This window comes from Salvelinus namaycush, chromosome 16 (genome assembly GCF_016432855.1).
Source record: "Salvelinus namaycush isolate Seneca chromosome 16, SaNama_1.0, whole genome shotgun sequence".
Classification (NCBI taxonomy): domain Eukaryota; kingdom Metazoa; phylum Chordata; class Actinopteri; order Salmoniformes; family Salmonidae; genus Salvelinus; species Salvelinus namaycush.
In genome coordinates, this window is record NC_052322.1 from 36,661,183 (window position 1) to 36,678,869 (window position 17,687).

A 17,687-nucleotide genomic window follows, 5' to 3' on the forward strand; every position below is an offset into this window, starting at 1 on the left:
TCCTTGTGTAGTTTGGAATGCCTTCTTCCTCAAATCTATTATTATTTGTTACGTACACAGCTTACAGCAGGTATGAAAGGTGCAGTGAAATGCTTGTGTGCAGTGGAGTAAAGTACTTAAGTTAAAATACCTTAAAAATAACACTTATCAAGAGAACATCCCTGGGTATCCCTACTGTCTCTGATCTGGCGGAGTCATTAAACACAAATGCATTGTTTATAAATTATGTCTGAGATTTGGAGTGTGCCCCTGGCTATCTATAAATGAAAAAAAAAACATAAGGAATGTGAAATGATTTATACTTTTACTTTTGATACTCAAGTATATTTTAGAAATTACATTTACTTTTGATACTTACAGTTGAAGTCGGAAGTTTACATACACTTAGGTTGGAGTCATTAAAACTCGTTTTTCAACCACTCCACAAATTTCTTGTTGACAAACTATAGTTTTGGCAAGTCGGTTAGGACATCTACTTTGTGCATGACACAAGTAATTTTTTACAACAATTGTTTACAGACAGATTATTTCACTTATAATTCACTGTATCACAATTCCAGTGGGTCTGAAGTTTACATACACTAAGTTGACTGTGCCTTTAAACAGCATGGAAAATTCCAGAAAATTATGTCATGGCTATAGAAGCTTCTGATAGGCTAATTGAAATCATTTGAGTCAATTGGAGATGTACCTGTGGATGTATTTCAAGGCCTACCTTCAAGCTCAGTGCCTCTTTGCTTGACATCATGGGAAAATCAAAAGAAATTGGCCAAGTCCTCAGAACAAAATGGTAGACCTCCACAAGTCTGGTTCATCATTGAGAGCAATTTCCAAACACCTGAAGGTACCATATTCATCTGTACAAACAATAGTACGCAAGTATAAACACCATGGGACCACGCAGCCGTCATACCGCTCAGGAAGAAGACGCATTCTGTCTCCTTGATATGAACGTACTTTGGTGCGAAAAGTGCAAATCAAATCAAATCAAATCTATTTATATAGCCCTTCTTACATCAGCTGATATCTCAAAGTGCTGTACAGAAACCCAGCCTAAAACCCCAAACAGCAAGCAATGCAGGTGTAGAAGCATGGTGGCTAGGAAAAACTCCCTAGAAAGGCCAAAACCTAGGAAGAAACCTAGAGAGGAACCAGGCTATGAGGGGTGGCCAGTCCTCTTCTGGCTGTGCTGGGTGGAGATTATAACATAACATGACAAATCAATCCCAGAACAACAGCAAAGGACCTTGTAAAGATGCTGGAGGAAACAGATACAAAAGTATCTATATCCACAGTAAAACGAGTCCTATATCGACATAACTTGAAAGGCCTCTCAGCAAGGAAGAAGCCACTGCTCCAAAACCGCCATAAAAAAGCCATACTACGGTTTGCAAATGCACATGGGGACAAAGATCATACTTTTTGGAGAAAAGTCCTCTGGTGTGATCAAACAAAAATAGAACTGTTTGGCCATAATGACCATCGTTATGTTTGGAGGAAAAAGGGGGAGTCTTGCAAGCCGAAGAACACCATCCCAACCGTGAAGCATGGGGGTGGCAGCATCATGTTGTGGGGGTGCTTTGCTGCAAGAGGGACTGGTGCACATCACAAAATAGATGGCATCATGAGGAGGAAATTTATGTGGATATATTGAAGCAACATCTCAAGACATCAGTCAGGAAGTTCAAATTTGGTCGCAAATGGGTCTTCCAAATGGAAAATGACCCCAAGCATATTTCCAAAGTTGTGGAAAAATGGCTTAAGGACAACAAAGTCAAGGTATTGGAGTGGCCATCACATTGCCCTGACCTCAATCCTATAGAAAATTTGCGGGCAGAACTGAAAAAGAGTGTGCGAGCAAGGAGGCCTACAAACCTGACTCAGTTACACCAGCTCTGTCAGGAGGAATGGGCCAAAATTCACCCAACTTATTGTGGTAAGCTTGTGGAAGTCTACCCGAAAGGTTTGACTCAAGTTAACCAATTTAAAAGCAATGTTACCAATTACTAATTGATATGTAAACTTCTGACCCACTAGGAATGTGATGAAAGAAATAAAAGCTGAAAAAAGTCATAATCTTTACTATTATTCTGACAGTAAGTACAGTTAAAGTCGGAAGTTCACATGCACCTTGGCCAAATACATTTTAACTCAGTTTTTCACAATTCCTGACATTTAATCCTAGTTAAAATGCCCTGTTTTAGATCAGTTAGGATCAACACTTTATTTTAAGAATGTGAAATGTCAGAATACTAGTAGAGAGAATGACTTATTTCAGCTTTTATTTCTTTCAGTACATTCCCAGTAATGCAAAGAGGCACTGAGTTTGAAGGTAGGCCTTGAAATACATCCACAGGTACACCTCCAATTGACTCAAATTTTGTCAATTAGACTATCAGAAGCTTCTAAAGCCAGGATATAATTTTCTGGAATTTTCCAAGCTGTTTAATTCTTATGGCTGCAATCCCGGTGACGGGATGATATGACAACAGCCAGTTAAAGTCTAGGGCGCCAAATTCAATACAACAGAAATCTCATAATTAAAATTCCTCAGACATACAGTACATGTGTTTCATACCATTTTAAAGGTATTCTTGTTGGTAATCCCACCAAAGTATCCGATTTCAAATATGCTTTTCAGCGAAAGCACTACAAACGATTGTGTTAGGTCACACCAAACCACAATAAGCACAGCCATTTTTCCAGCGAAAGATAGCAGTCACAAAAAAGCAGAAATATAGCTAAAATTAATCAATAACCTTTGATAATCTTCAGCAGATGACACTCATAGGACTTCATGTTACACAATACATGCATGTTTTGTTTGATAAAGTTCATATTTATATTAAAAAATATTTTAGTTTACATTGGCGCGTTACATTCACTAGTTCCAAAAACATCCAGTGATAGTGCATAGCCACATCGTTTCAACAGAAATACTCATCATAAATGTAGATGATAATACAAGTTATACACATTGAATTATAGATATACCTCTCCTTAATGCAACCTCTGTGTCAGATTATTTTTTTTAAATACGAAAAAAACAAACCATGCAATAATCTGAGACGGAGCTCAGAACAATAGCCAAATTAGCCGCCATGTTGGAGTCAACATAAACCAGAAAATACATGATAAATGTTTCCTTACCTTTGATGAACTTCATCAGAATGCAGTCCTAGGAATCCCAGGTCCACAATAAATGCTTGATTTGTTCGATAATGTCCGTTATTTATGTCCAATTAGCTACTTTGGAATTGTTTACCAAACGCGCTAACCAAAGTCACAAAGCGCGTCCACTATAACGTGACGAAAAATCCAAAAGTTCCATAACAGTCAGTAGAAACATGTCAAACGATGTACTGAATCAATCTTAATAATGTTGTTAACATACATCTTGAATAACGTTCCAACCGGAGAATTACATTGACTTCAGTTGACTGATGGAACGGAGCTCTCTCTCACGTGAACGCGCCAGTTCAATGCGTGGTCACCTCATGGCAGTGATTACTCATTCCTGTCTCCTTCTGCCCCTCTTCACATTAGAGTCATCAGACAAAGTTCTATTGACTGTTGACATCTAGTGGAAGCCATAGGAAGTGAAAACTCATCCATATCTCGCTGTAATTTCAATGAGAGCTTGGTTGAAAATCTGCCACCCCCAGAAAAAATCCAAACAGAAAGTGGAACTTCTCAGGTTTTTGCCTGCCATATGAGTTCTGTTATACTCACAGACATAATTCAAACAGTTTTAGAAACTTCAGAGTGTTTTCTATCCACTACTAATAATATGCATATATTAGCAACTGGGACTGAGGAGCAGGCAGTTTACTATGGGCACCTCTGTGCACCTTTCATCCAAGCTACTCAATACTGCCCCTTCAGCCATAAGAAGTTAAAGGCACAGTCAACTTAGTGTATGTAAACTTCTGACACACTGGAATTGTGATACAGTGAATTATAAGTGAAATAATCTGTCTGTAAACAATTGTTGGAAAATTACTTGTGTCATGCACAAAGTAGATGTCCTTACCGACTTGCCAAAAATATAGATTGTTAGCAAGAAATTTGTGGAGTGGTTGAAAAAAGAGTTTTAGTTAACTTTTTATGGCTGCAGGGGCAGTATTGAGTAGCTCTGTTTAAGGTGCCCATTTCAAACGGCCTCGTACTCAATTCTTGCTCGTACAATATGCATATTATTGTTATTATTGGATAGAAAACACTCTCTAGTTTCTATAGCCGTTTGAATTATGTCTCTGAGTGGAACAGAACTCATTCTACAGCACTTTTCCTGATATGGAGTGAGATTTCAGAAATCTTGGACTCTGGTCCCAGGTCAGTTTTAAAGTCCCTGTAAATGCTATGAGGATACAAACACTGCCCACGCCTTCCTCTAGATGTCAGTAAGAAGTGACAATTTGAATGGAGTCGATTGCGCAATCAGGGCCTGTATAAAAGGCCAAAGACCGGATGTACCGTTCTTTTCCTGCTGCGCCTGACGCACGATGGACGTCGGACCTGCTCTCTTTCCAAGCTTGGGTTTAGCCAGTAATATATCGCCGGTCATGTTTTTACTCGTTATAGGTGTTAAAAACATCATAAGGTAGTTAATTTAAACCGTTTTATAGCAATTTATATCCGTTTAGTGCGATTTTGAGGCATTGCTTTGTGTTGCACTTTGAAGCGCCGGGCACGTTTCGGGGTCCCGGTCGAACGTTAGTGGGCATTTCGACGGACAAGAGGACATCTTTCGACCAAAAGAAGATTAGACCCAAGAAAGGATACATTGCCCAAGATTCTGATGGAAGATCACCTCATAGTAAGAAATATTTAAGATGATAAATCGTTGTTCTGTCGAAAAATTTTAAACGCATATTCCGCCATTTTGTTTGGTATAGCTTCGCTTGGCGAACCCTGTATTGCACAGTAAGGATAATTTTTGAAATGTAATTCAGCGATTGCATTAAGAACTAATTTGTCTTTCGATAGCTGTCCAACTTATATTTTTTTAGTCAAGTTTATGAATAGTTATGCATGAGACAAGATCACTGTTAAAGATGGCGCCCGACATTTTCAGGCTAGTTTTGCTAGTATTGTCATTGTATAACCACGTTTTTTTGTGGCTAAATATGCACATTTTCGAACAAACTCTATATGTATGTTGTAATATGATGTTACAGGAGTGTCATCGGAAGAATTCTGAGAAGGTTAGTGAAAAAATTAATATATTTTGGCGATGATTACGTTATCGCTCTCTTTGGCTTGAATCAATGCTCGGGTAACGTTTGCACATGTGGTATGCTAATATAACGATTTATTGTGTTTTCGCTGTAAAACACTTAGAACATCTGAAATATTGTCTGAATTCACAAGATCTGTGTCTTTCCATTGCTGTGAGCTGTGTATTTTTAAGAAATGTTTTATGATTAGTAATTAGGTAATTCTCGTTGCTCTCTGTATTTATTCTAGTCGAGTTGTGATGGTGGGTGCAATTGTAAACTATGATTTATACCTGAAATATGCACATTTTTCTAACAAAACCTATCCTATACAATAAATATGTTATCAGACTGTCATCTGATGAGGTTTTTTCTTGGTTAGTGGCTATCAATATCTTTATTTGGCCGAATTGGTGATAGCACCTGATGGAGTAAGAAACTGATGGAGTTAGAAAAGTGGTGTCTTTTGCTAACGTGGTTAGCTAATAGATTTACATATTTTGTCTTCCCTGTAAAACATTTTAAAAATCTGAAATGGTGGCTTTATTCACAAGATCTGTATCTTTCATTTGGTGTCTTGGACTTGTTAATGTGTGAAAGTTAAATATTTTAAAAATATATTTTTTTGAATTTCGCGCCCTGCACTTTGAGCTGGATGTTGTCATAGGTGTACCGACCTCGGGCTTGCAGCCATAAGAGGTTTTAATCCAACCTAAGTGTATGTAAACTTCCGACTTCAACTGTATATTTGAAACCAAATACTTTCAGACTTTTACTCAAGTAGTATTTTACTGGATGACTTTCATTTCTACTCTAGTCATTTTCTACTAAGGTATCTTTACTTGTACTCAAGTATGAGAATTGGGTACTTTTTCCACAAGCAGTGCTAGCTCCCTTAACATTGCAGTGCTAATATCAATATGATAATAATCAGAAGTCAATCAAAAATAAGAAGTAATTAGAGGAAGGTGGTAAACTGATATGTACACAATAGAATATACAGTATAGATAATGAACAATGGGATATACAGTATAGATAATGAACAATAGGATATACAGTATATATAATGAATGTGCTATGTCAAGTATGACAGTATTTAAAAACATAAAGTGGGTAGTGTCTTGGTCATGCAGTTAAATACATAGTATATAATAGAACGGCAGTGTTAGCTGTGTGTGTGTGCGTGTGTGTAAGGGTTGGATGTGTGGAGAATGCTGCTAACATGCTGAGCCCACCGCCCGGGTCGAGTGCAAAATAAATGTACACAAACATGTTATTCATTGCACCCACACTGCTCACACGCGTCAACGAGCGTCTGCGTAGCCAGGCTCTAAAATAGAACTTGGTTCTATTTGTGACACCTGACGCGCTGCAAGTTCCTTCTCTCCCATCTCCTCATTGTTTTTTAGGAGCACATGGCCACGTGGGTGATTGAAAGATGAACTGAGGTCCACACTCCAGTCCAGTTGGTGGTGGTAATGCACCTTAAAGTTGGTTGCCATCCGCCATATAAAGTCCGAAGAAGAAGAAACCTGTAGGAGGAGAGATTACTAGAAACGAACACGGTTTACCCTTTTATCTGTGGATTAATAGAAGACTTTGTGCATTTCAGGTAAAATAGCAACCCAATGTTTATATCCCAGGACAAATTAGCTAGCAACAGCAAGCTAGCTAGCTAAATTGCCATAAATGTTTAATGCTTTTCGACCTGTCCCCAAATTAATATAGTTGGTTCAGAGTTCGTTTTGATATTTCAACCTGCGTGTCCTGATCGTGTCTGGTGTGGGTGGACAAAATCAACATGCGCGCGGACGCAAGAGCACGAGCGGTCTGGTCAGCATGTTAGGAGCAGTTCTTTTTTGATGTGCAAGTAGTCTCTAAGGTGCAGGTTTGAGCAGGTAGACAGCTTGGGTTAGTTGTTCAACAGTCTGATGGCCTGGTGGTAGAAGCTTTCTTGGAGCCTGTTGGTCCGAGACCCGATGCTCCGATACCATTTGCCAGATGATAACATAATGAGCGTGGTTTGGGTGACTGGCGTACTTGAAGTTCTTCCTGGCCTTCCTCAGACACGGCTTGGTGTAAATGCAGCCAGGTCACCTGTGATAAAAGTCAGTATTCGACATCCATCCATGTCTGAGGACGTCGGGAGATGAAGTGGAAACCGTCCACTAGGGGCATCTGCCTCTGGTGTCAAACGTTGCATGTTCGAATCCAGCGATGGAAAGTTGTTTTTGAAATGTTTGTTTTAAGCCTATCCCAAACCTTAACCCTTACCTTAACCTTTTCACATGTGAGTTCCAAATAAGAGTTGCCCCAGCGTGAGTTGTTTTATGCACGTGATGTCAAAATACACTCACTGTTCCAAAATGTGATTGTTACGCAACAGGACAGTTAACGTACGCTGCCTGCTAATTATCTATCGGCTATGTTTCATCTGGTCAATTTTCCAAAAAATTCTAACAAGTAGTTTTTTCTAACAACATGCTGACCAGACCGCTCGTCCGCGTGCATGTTGATTTTTTCCACCCACACCAGACACGATCAGGACACGCAGGTTGAAATATCAAAACGAACTCTGAACCAACTATATTAATTTGAGGTGTGTTCCACCTCCTCATTAATTCACAAATAAGTAGCCCATTTCAGTGTTGCAATTTTCTTTATGTTTGAGGCTTTACTGAGCCGGACAAACTTCCCTCTTCGAGGAGAGCCCTTCCCTAAGTATGCAGACATATAAACAGTCTTACAAGAACTGGCACATTTTCTGGCTGGTGCTTGCCTTTTTGCATTGATGTTTTTCTTATGTTTGCATTCCTATGTAAGTATTTTACCTTTATTTAACAAGGCATGTCAGTTAAGAACAAATTCTTATTTACAATGACAGCCTCCCCAGGCCAAATCCTAACCTGGCCATTTGTGATACAACCTGGAATCGAACCAGGGTCTGTAGTGACGCCTCTAGCACTGAGATGCAGTGCCTTAGACTGCTGTGCCACTCAGGAGCCCAAAATGTGAGTGCTTTATTTTCTGTATGCCGTGTTGTCGTTTCTACTGTAGCATATGGTATGTAAGTATGTATGTATGTATGGAGCATAATGTATTTACCGTTTTATTCACGTTTTCAAGTACTGGTGACAAATAATGCATTCCGATTATTGCATAGATTGTAATAGACACCTATAATTTGTGTAAAATACTTTTTTGAAGGTTGTACTTATTATAATGAGCTAATGCTAAGATATTTGCCAGCTATGTGTGGCGCCATGTTTGTTGACATTATACAATGCATTCTGGGTGTCACGTAAACTTCTCAGACCAAATATATTATAATGAGATAAAGGAATGAAAAAAAAAATAAGGTCAAGGAATGGTTCACTCATCTTCCGAGTAAACTTCCGGAAGTGAATGAAGGGAAGTGAATGATCGTAGATGACACACCCCCTTCAACATGCATACTGCAAACAGACCATACTTCTCTTGTCTCCTCTTATTATCTTTGGTTGACGCAGAAAAAAAATATGCCGACGCGCACAAACTACCCATCCTCAGATTACTTTCGATTTCTAGAAAGTGTTTTATTTAATTATTTCGATCAATGTTGAGCTCACCTGTGATGTGATGAATTATAAATAATAATTGCTATTAGCTTATTCATATTGTGGTTTCTGTCAGCCGAGAGTTTTCTTAATATGACTGCTTGTGTTATGTCAATTTTTCCTCAGTTAGCACTAGGACTAATGTAGCCTACATTTTCCGGTTTGGATGATTGTGTATGCTGTCTTTACTTCTGTGAATGTCTGAATATTGCATCCCAAAGTAAACTGGCCACATTCAGGACATAACTTTGTAAGGACTGTGTTTGCGCAAAATGTTTCTGTGAAAAACCAATGAGGCTAGCTCAAATGCTGACTGTTGCGTCAATCGAAACCGGATATTCTAAATAAGAGTTCTAATCACACCGGTTTGAGCGTATGCTGCAGGGACCACTGTAGAATGATCACACCAGTTTGTTGATAAGTCTGAAAAGGTTAACCATTCAGAGTACATGCCTAAACTTAACCCTAACTTTAAGAATTTGGAGTTAATGCCTGAACTTAACCCTAACCTTCAAAATAAAGAGTTAATACCTAAACTTAACCATTAACCCTTCGAAATGTCCCATTTGGAACAACTTCAAAACTTGACATTTTGAAACATGGATGAATGTCTAATTCTGACGTGAGACTGTGAAAGCTGGTTGGTAAATGTTCTGGAGGGCAAAGAGCGTTCCCCCAGTGACGTATTAGGCCCTCTGCACCACCCTCTGTAGACCCTTGTGTTTGAGGGCGGTGCAGTTGCCATACCAGGCGGTGATGCAGGAAGTAAGTGAGTGGGATGGTGTTAGGTAGCATCTGTCTGTTGTCCCACAGCAGATTGGCATATTCCTTTGTTCATACATTTTTGTTGGGTAGTTTAGACAAATAAAGTGTCTAAATGGGATAGAACCAATAAACCAATCCACTCTACACACAATAGAAAATGGCCTTCTCAGTTACTATTGAAAGTGGGCCTTATCAGCCAAATTAATATTTATGAAGGTTTAATCCATACACTGCTGAGTTATGTCATTAGAGAAGAGCACTTTTCAACATAAATTCTACATTTACAGTATTTCCCCCAACTCTGATTATTCCTCTATTATTCACTGTAGCAGACTTACTCAATGAATCCGGATTTTCAATTTTGCAATAATTGACCTTTAAGCACTTTGGTAATTTATAAATTTGTCTGCCACAACTTTCTCAATGGCCCAAAGGGCATATTATAAAAGTGTTTGATATTTTACAGTATTGCAAAGGAAGGACACACCAGTCCTAGAGGGGATTTAAATCACTCGTACATGAGGAACCAATTCAAACACACACACACACACACACACACACACACACACACACACACACACACACACACACACACACACACACACACACACACACACACACACACACACACACACACACACACTCATCTAGTAAAGTTTGTAGCTTAGTGGCTTCACATATATTCTTTCTTCAATATTTCATTGGATGAGCAGAACCATTGAAGTTCCTCTACAGCTGTGAGTGATGAAGTGCTGTCAGTAGAGCTGGGGAGAGAGAAGTGTCTTTATATATGTCACCCAGACATACCTAGAGGCTGTGTGTTTAATCCAGCCAGACAGTACTGTACAGGTCACACAGCTCCCTGAAGAGCCCAGTCCATCCTGGCCTCAACAGTTAGGCTGCTAGGTCCAGCATTCTCAGTCTGTTATAGTCAGTATTCATGTGACACTGGCTTTAGGATGCTATATCCCACATCCAGCTCGCTCAACAAGCCTCTCTGCCATAAATAACATGTGAACTGTGAAGGTGTCAGGGAAATGAAATACAGTATATACAGTACCAGTCAAAAGTTTGGACACACCTACTCATTCAAGGGGTTTTCTTTATATTACTATTTTCTACATTGTAGAATAGTAGTGAATACATCAAAACTATGAAATAACAAATAACACATATGGAATCGTGTAGTAACCAAACAAGCGTTAAACAAATCAAAATATATTTTATATTTCAGATTATTCAAAGTAGCCACCTTTTGCCTTGATGACAGCGTTGCATACTCTTGGCATTCTCTCAACGAGCATCATGAAGTAGTCACCTGGAATGCATTTCAATTAACAGGTGTGCCTTGTTAAAAGTTAATTTGTGGAATTTCTTTCCTTATTAATGTGTTTGAGCCAATCAGTTGTGTTGTGACAATGTAGGGGTGGTATACAGAAGATGGTGCCAGGTTTTCTCCAGAGGTGACTTGGCATTCAGGCAAAAGAGTTCAATCTTGGTTTCATCAGACCAGATCAGACCAAACTCCAAGCGGACTGTCTTAGTGCCTTTTACTGAGGAGTGGCTTCCGTCTGGCCACTCAACCATAAAGGCCTGATTGGTAGAGTGCTGAAGAGATGGTTGTCCTTCTGGAAAGTTCTCTCATCTCCACAGTGGAACTCTGGAGATCTATCAGAGTGACCATCGGGTTCTTGGTCACCTCCCTGACCAAGGCCCTTCTCCCCCGATTGCTCAGTTTGGCCAGGCAGCGAACTCTAGGAAGAGTCTTCGTGGTTCAATATTCTTCCATTTAAGAATGATGGAGGCCACTGTGTTTCTCGGGGACCTTCAATGCTGCAGAAATGTTTTGCCACCTTCCCCATATCTGTGCCTCGATAAAATCATGTCTCAGAGCTCTACGGACAGTTCCTTCGACCTCATGGCTTGGTTTTTGCTCTGACATGCACTGTCAACTGTGGAACCTTATATAGACAGGTGTGTGCATTTCCAAATCATGCCCAATAAATTTAATTTACCACGGGTGGACTCCAATCAAGTTGTGGAAACATCTCAACGATGATGATTGGAAACAGGATGCACCTGAGCTCAATTTTGAGTCTGAAAGCAAAGGGTCTGAATACTTATGTAAATAAGGTATTTCTGTTTTTTCTTTTTTATAAATTTGCCCAAATTTCTAAAAACCTGTTTTCGCTTTATCATTTGGGGTATTGTGTGTAGATTGATGAGTTTTTTTTTTCATAAAACAAAATATGGAAAAAATGGAGGTGTCTGAATAATAGACGGCAGGATGCTTGGTGATGAGATGTACTGGGACGTACACACTACCCACAGTAGCGCCTTACGATCGGATGCCGAGCAGTTGCCATACCAGGCGGTGATGCAACTGGTCAGGATGCTCTCGATGGTAAAGCTGTAGATTTTATTGAGGATCTGGGGACCCATGCCAAATCTTTTCAGTCTCCTGAGGGGAAAAATGTTTTGTCATGCCCTTTTCACGATTGTCTTGGTGTGTTTGGACCATGATCGTTTGTTGGTGATGTGGACACCAAGGAAATTGAAACTCTCGACATGCTCCACTACAGCCCTGTCGAAATGAATGGGGGCATGTTTGGCCCTCCTTTTCCTGTAGTCCACGTTCAACTTCTTTTGTCTTGCTCACGTTGAGGGAGAGCTTGTTGTCCTGGGACCCTATAGGCTGTCTCATCGTTGTCGGTGATCAGGCCTACAACTGTTGTGGCGTCAGAAAACGTAATGATGGTGTTGGAGTCATGCTTGGCCGTGCAGTTTTGGGTGAACAGTGATTACAGGAGGGGACTGAGCACCAACCCCGGAGGGGCCCCCGTGTTGAGTATCAGCGTGACAGAAGTGATGTTGCCTACCCTTACCACCTGGGGGAGGCCCGTCAGGAAGTCCAGAATCCAGTTGCAGAGGGGGGTGTTTAGTCCCAGGGTCCTTAGCTTAGGGTTGAGCTATTTGAGCATTATCGTGTTGAACGCTGAGCTGTAGTCAATGAACACCATTCTCACATAGGTGTTCCTTTTGTCCAGGTGGGAAAGGGCAGTGTGGAGAGTGTGATTGAGATTGCGTCATCTGTGGATCTGTTGGGGCGGTATGCGAATTGGAGGGGGTCTAGGGTTTCCGGGATGATGGTGTTGATGTGAGCCATGACCAGCCTTTCAAATCACTTCATAGCTACTGACGTGAGTGCTACAGGGCGGTAGTCATTTAGGCAGGTTACCTTCGCTTTCTTGGGCATAGGGACTATGGTGGTCTGCTTGAAACTTGTAGGTATTACAGACTCGTTCAGGGAGAGGTTGAAAATGTCAGAAAAGACACTTGCCAGTTGCTTTGTGCATGATCTGAGTACACGTCCTAGTAATCCGTCTGGCCCGTGGCTTGTGGATTTTGATCTGTTTAAAGGTCTTGCTCACATCTGCTACTGACAGCGTGATCACACAGTCGTCCGGAACAGCTGGTGCTTTCATGCATGCTTCTGTGTTGCTTGCCTCGAAGCAAGCATAAAAGACATTTAGCTCATCTGGTAGGCTCGCGTCACTTGGAAGCTCGCGGCTGGGTTTCCCTTTGTTTCCCATTGTTGGGACAGCGAATAGCTGATGTCATCTCCCCTCCCTGTATACGCTTTGATAGTTTTTGCTATATTATATATTTTGAGTTGCTTTTACAAAAAAAATTACAAGAAAAAACAACAATCTCTCCCATTCTAGATCATAATGGACTATGTGGGCAAGTTATGCAACTGCTGATATTTTTGTGGCTTCAAATAGAATCAATCACCATTTTGTTTCTCATTGTTGAACATGAGATGAGAAAAGAGATACTGATCAGTGTTTAGAGATGATCATTACAGAGTTTTTTCTCATAACCTTCACAGACGAAGGATGTGTATAGTATAGATACAGTGCATTAGGAAAGTATTCAGACCCCTTGACTTTTTTGACATTTTCTTATGTTACAGCCTTATTCTAAAATGGATTAAATTCATTTATACCCTATAATGATGAAGCAAAAACAGACCCATTGCTGTGAGACTCTAAATTGAGCTCAGGTGCATCATGTTTTCATTGATCATCCTTGAGATGTTTCTACAACTTGATTGGAGTCTACTCCTCAGTAAAAGGCACATGACAGCCCGCTTGGAGTTTGCCAAAAGGCAGGTAAAGAATCTCAGGCCATGAGAAACAAGATTCTCTGGTCTGATGAAACCAAGATTGAACTTTTTGGCCTAAATGCCAAACATCACGTCTGAAGGAAACGAGGCACCATCCCTATGGTGAAGCATGGTGTTGCCAGTATCATGCTCTGTTTCTTTTTTCAGTGGCAGGGACTGGGAGACTATTCATTATCGGGGGAAAGATGAACAGAGAAAAGTAGAGAGAGATCCTTGATGAAAACCTGCTCCAGAGTACTCAGGACCTCAGACTGGGGCAAAGGTTCACCTTCCAACAAGACAACGACCCTAAGCACACAGCAAATACAGCCCAGGAGTGGCTTCGGGAAAAAGTCTCTGAATGTTTTGAGTGGCCCAGCCAGAGCCTGGAATTGAACTCGATCGAACATCTCTGGAGAGACCTGAAAATAGCTGTGCAACAACGCTTCCCATCCAACATGACAGAGCTTGAGAGGATCTGCAGAGAAGAATGGGAGAAACTCCCCAAATACAGGTGTTCCTAGCTTGTAGCGTCATACCCAAGAAGACTCAAGGCTGTAACCACTGCCAAAGGTGCTTCATCAAAGTAATAAGTAAAGGATCTGAATACGTATGTAAATGTAATATTTAACCTCTCTAGGGTATGTGGGACGGTAGCGTCCCACCTCGTCAACAGCCAGTGAAACTGCAGGGCGCCAAATTCAAAACAACAGAAATCCCATAATTTAAATTCCTCAAATATACAAGTATTTTACACCATTTTAAAGCTACACTTGTTGTAAATCCAGCCAAAGTGTCCGATTTCAAAAAGGTTTTACGTCGAAAGCACACCAAACAATTATGTTAGGTATGAGCCAAGTCACAGAAAAAGACAGCCATTTGTCCAGTTTTTTCAGTAAAGAGAGCAGTAACAAAAAGCAGAAATAGAGATAATATTAATCACTAACCTTTGATAATCTTCATCAGATGACACTCATAGGACTTCATGTTACACAATACATGTATTTTTTGTTCTGTAAAGTTCATATTTATATCCAAAAATCTGAGTTTAGACTAGACGCTAATGTGTCACTTGGCAAAAAGCCTGAGAAAATGCAGAGCGACAAATTAAAATTAATTACTATGAAAATTACTATAAAATCAAACTTTCATTAATTCACACATGAAAGATACCAAATTAAAGCTACACTGGTTGTGAATCCAGCCAACATGTCAGAATTCAAATAGGCTTTTCAGCGAAAGCATACGATGCTATTATCTGAGCATAGCACCATAGTAAACAAAAGAGAGAAAACATTTCAACCCTGCAGGCGCGACACAAAACGCAGAAATAAAAATATAATTCATGCCTTACCTTTGACGAGCTTCTGTTGTTGGCACTCCAATATGTCCCATAAACATCACAAATGGTCCTTTTGTTCAATTAATTCCGTCGATATATATCCAAAATGTCCATTTATTTGGCGCGTTTGATCAAGAAAAACACCGGTTCCAACTTGCTCAAACGTGACGACAAAATATCTCAAAGGTTACCTGTAAACTTTGCCAAAAAATGTCAAACTACTTATGTAATACAACTTTAGGTATTTTTTAACGTTAATAACCGATAAAATTGAAGCAGGGATGATATGTGTTAAATACAGGATTAAAACGATATGTAGCATGCCTTCTGTTTGATTGAAGCGCATGTCCAGGACACCTGGAGTGCCTCGACTTCAAGATGGCCGTATTTCTTCATTACACAAAGGAATAACCTCAACTTATTTCTCTAGACTGTTGACATCTAGTGGAAGCCGTAGGAACTGCAAGCAATTCGCTTAGAAATCTGGTTTCCCAATGAAACCTCATTGAAAAGACAGTGACCTCAAAAAAGAAAAATCTGAATGGTTTGTCCTCGGGGTTTCGCCTGCTAAATAAGTTCTGTTATACTCACAGACATGATTCAAACAGTTTTAGAAACTTCAGAGTGTTTTCTATCCAATTCTACTAATAATATGCATATCTTATTGCCTGGGGATGAGTAACTGGCAGTTGAATTTGGGTATGCTTTTCATCCAAACGTGAAAATGCTGCCCCCTACCCTAGAGAAGTTAAGAGAAACAAGTCATGTGTTTTTATATCACAGCAGTGTGACATGGAACGCACAACAGCGGCATATGATTGGTGGAGAACTGTCAGTGAAGAGGTAATGGACCCTTGGTTAGGTGTTCAGTGCTTCAGATCAGCACTTCTTCTCATGTTTGTTTTTACATAAAGAAGAGGCTCTTTCTCTCTTACTCTCTCCTTCCTTTCTTTCCTCCCTCCCTCCCTCCCTCCCTCCCTCCCTCCCTCCCTCCCTCCCTCACGCTCTCCCTCCCTCACGCTCTCCTTCCTTCTCTCATGCACACCCACACAGAGACTGTCAGATCCACACGAGGATGGAAGGATGAGGACGGAGGGAGGTGAAGCATGACACATGAAAAAAAAAATACATTTATTTCAGCAATGATTTGACAGATCACTATCACTCTTTCTCTCTCTCTATCAATCTCAAATCAATTACATTTCAATTTAAGGGGCTTTATTGGCATGGGAAACATATGTTTACATTGCCAAAGCAAGTGAAATAGATAAACAATGACAAATTTACAGTAAATATTACACTCACAAAATAAACATTTCAAACGTCATATTACGTATATATACAGTGTTGTAATAATGTGCAAATAGTTAAAGTACAAAAGGGAAAATAAATAAATATAAATATAGGTTGTATTTACAATGATGTTTGTTCTTCACTGGTTGCCCTTTTCTTGTGGCAACAGGTCACACATATTGCTGCTGTGATTGCACACTGTGGTATTTCACCCAATAGATATGGGAAATATGTGTCTCTAATATGGTCATACATTTGGGAGGAGGTTAGTAAGTGCGGATCAGTTTCCACCTCATTTTGTGGACAGTGTGCACATAGCCTGTCTTCTCTTGAGAGCTAGGTCTGCCTTCGGCTGCCTTTCTCAATAGCAAGGCTATGCTCACTGAGTCTATACATAGTCAAATATTTCCTTAATTCTGGGTCAGTCACAGTGGTAAGGTATTTTGCCCATGTGTACTCTCTGTTCAGGGTCAAATAGCGTTCTAGTTTGCACATTTTTGGGGTAAATTCTTTCCAATGTGTCAGGTATTATTTCCAATGTGTCTGCATGCATTATTTGATGTTTTATGTTGTACACGGAGGATATCTTTGCAGAATGCTGCATGCAGACTCAATTTGGTGTTTGTCCCGTTTTGTAAATTCTTGGTTGGTGAGCGGACCCAAGACTTCACAACCATAAAGGGCAATGGATTCTATAACTAATTCAAGTATTTTTTGCCAGATCCTAATTGGTATGTCGAATTTTATGTTCCTTTTGATGGCTCTTCTTGCCATATCTCTCAGATCATTCACAGCTTTGTGGAAGTTACCTGTGGCGCTGATGTTTTTTGTTTTTATTTTTTTATTTTACCTTTATTTAACTAGGCAAGTCAGTTAAGAACAAATTCTTATTTTCAATGACGGCCTAGGAACAGTGGGTTAACTGCCTTGTTTAGGGGCAGAACGACAGATTTGTACCTTGTCAGCTCGGGGATTCGAACTTGCAAACTTTCGGTTACTGGCTCAACCACTAGGCTACCCTGCCGCCCCATTTAGGCCGAGGTATGTATAGTTTTTTGTGTGCTCTAGGGCAACGGTGTCTAGATGGAATTTGTATTTGTGGTCCTGGCAACTGGACCCTTTTTGGAACACTATTTTTGTCTTACTGAGATTTACTGTCATGGCCCAGGTCTGACAGAATCTGTGCAGAATATCTAGGTGCTGCTGTAGGCCGTCCTAGGTTGGTGACAGAAGCACCAGATCATCAGCAAACGGAAACATTTGACTTCAGATTCTAGTAGGGTGAGGCCGGGTGATGCAGACT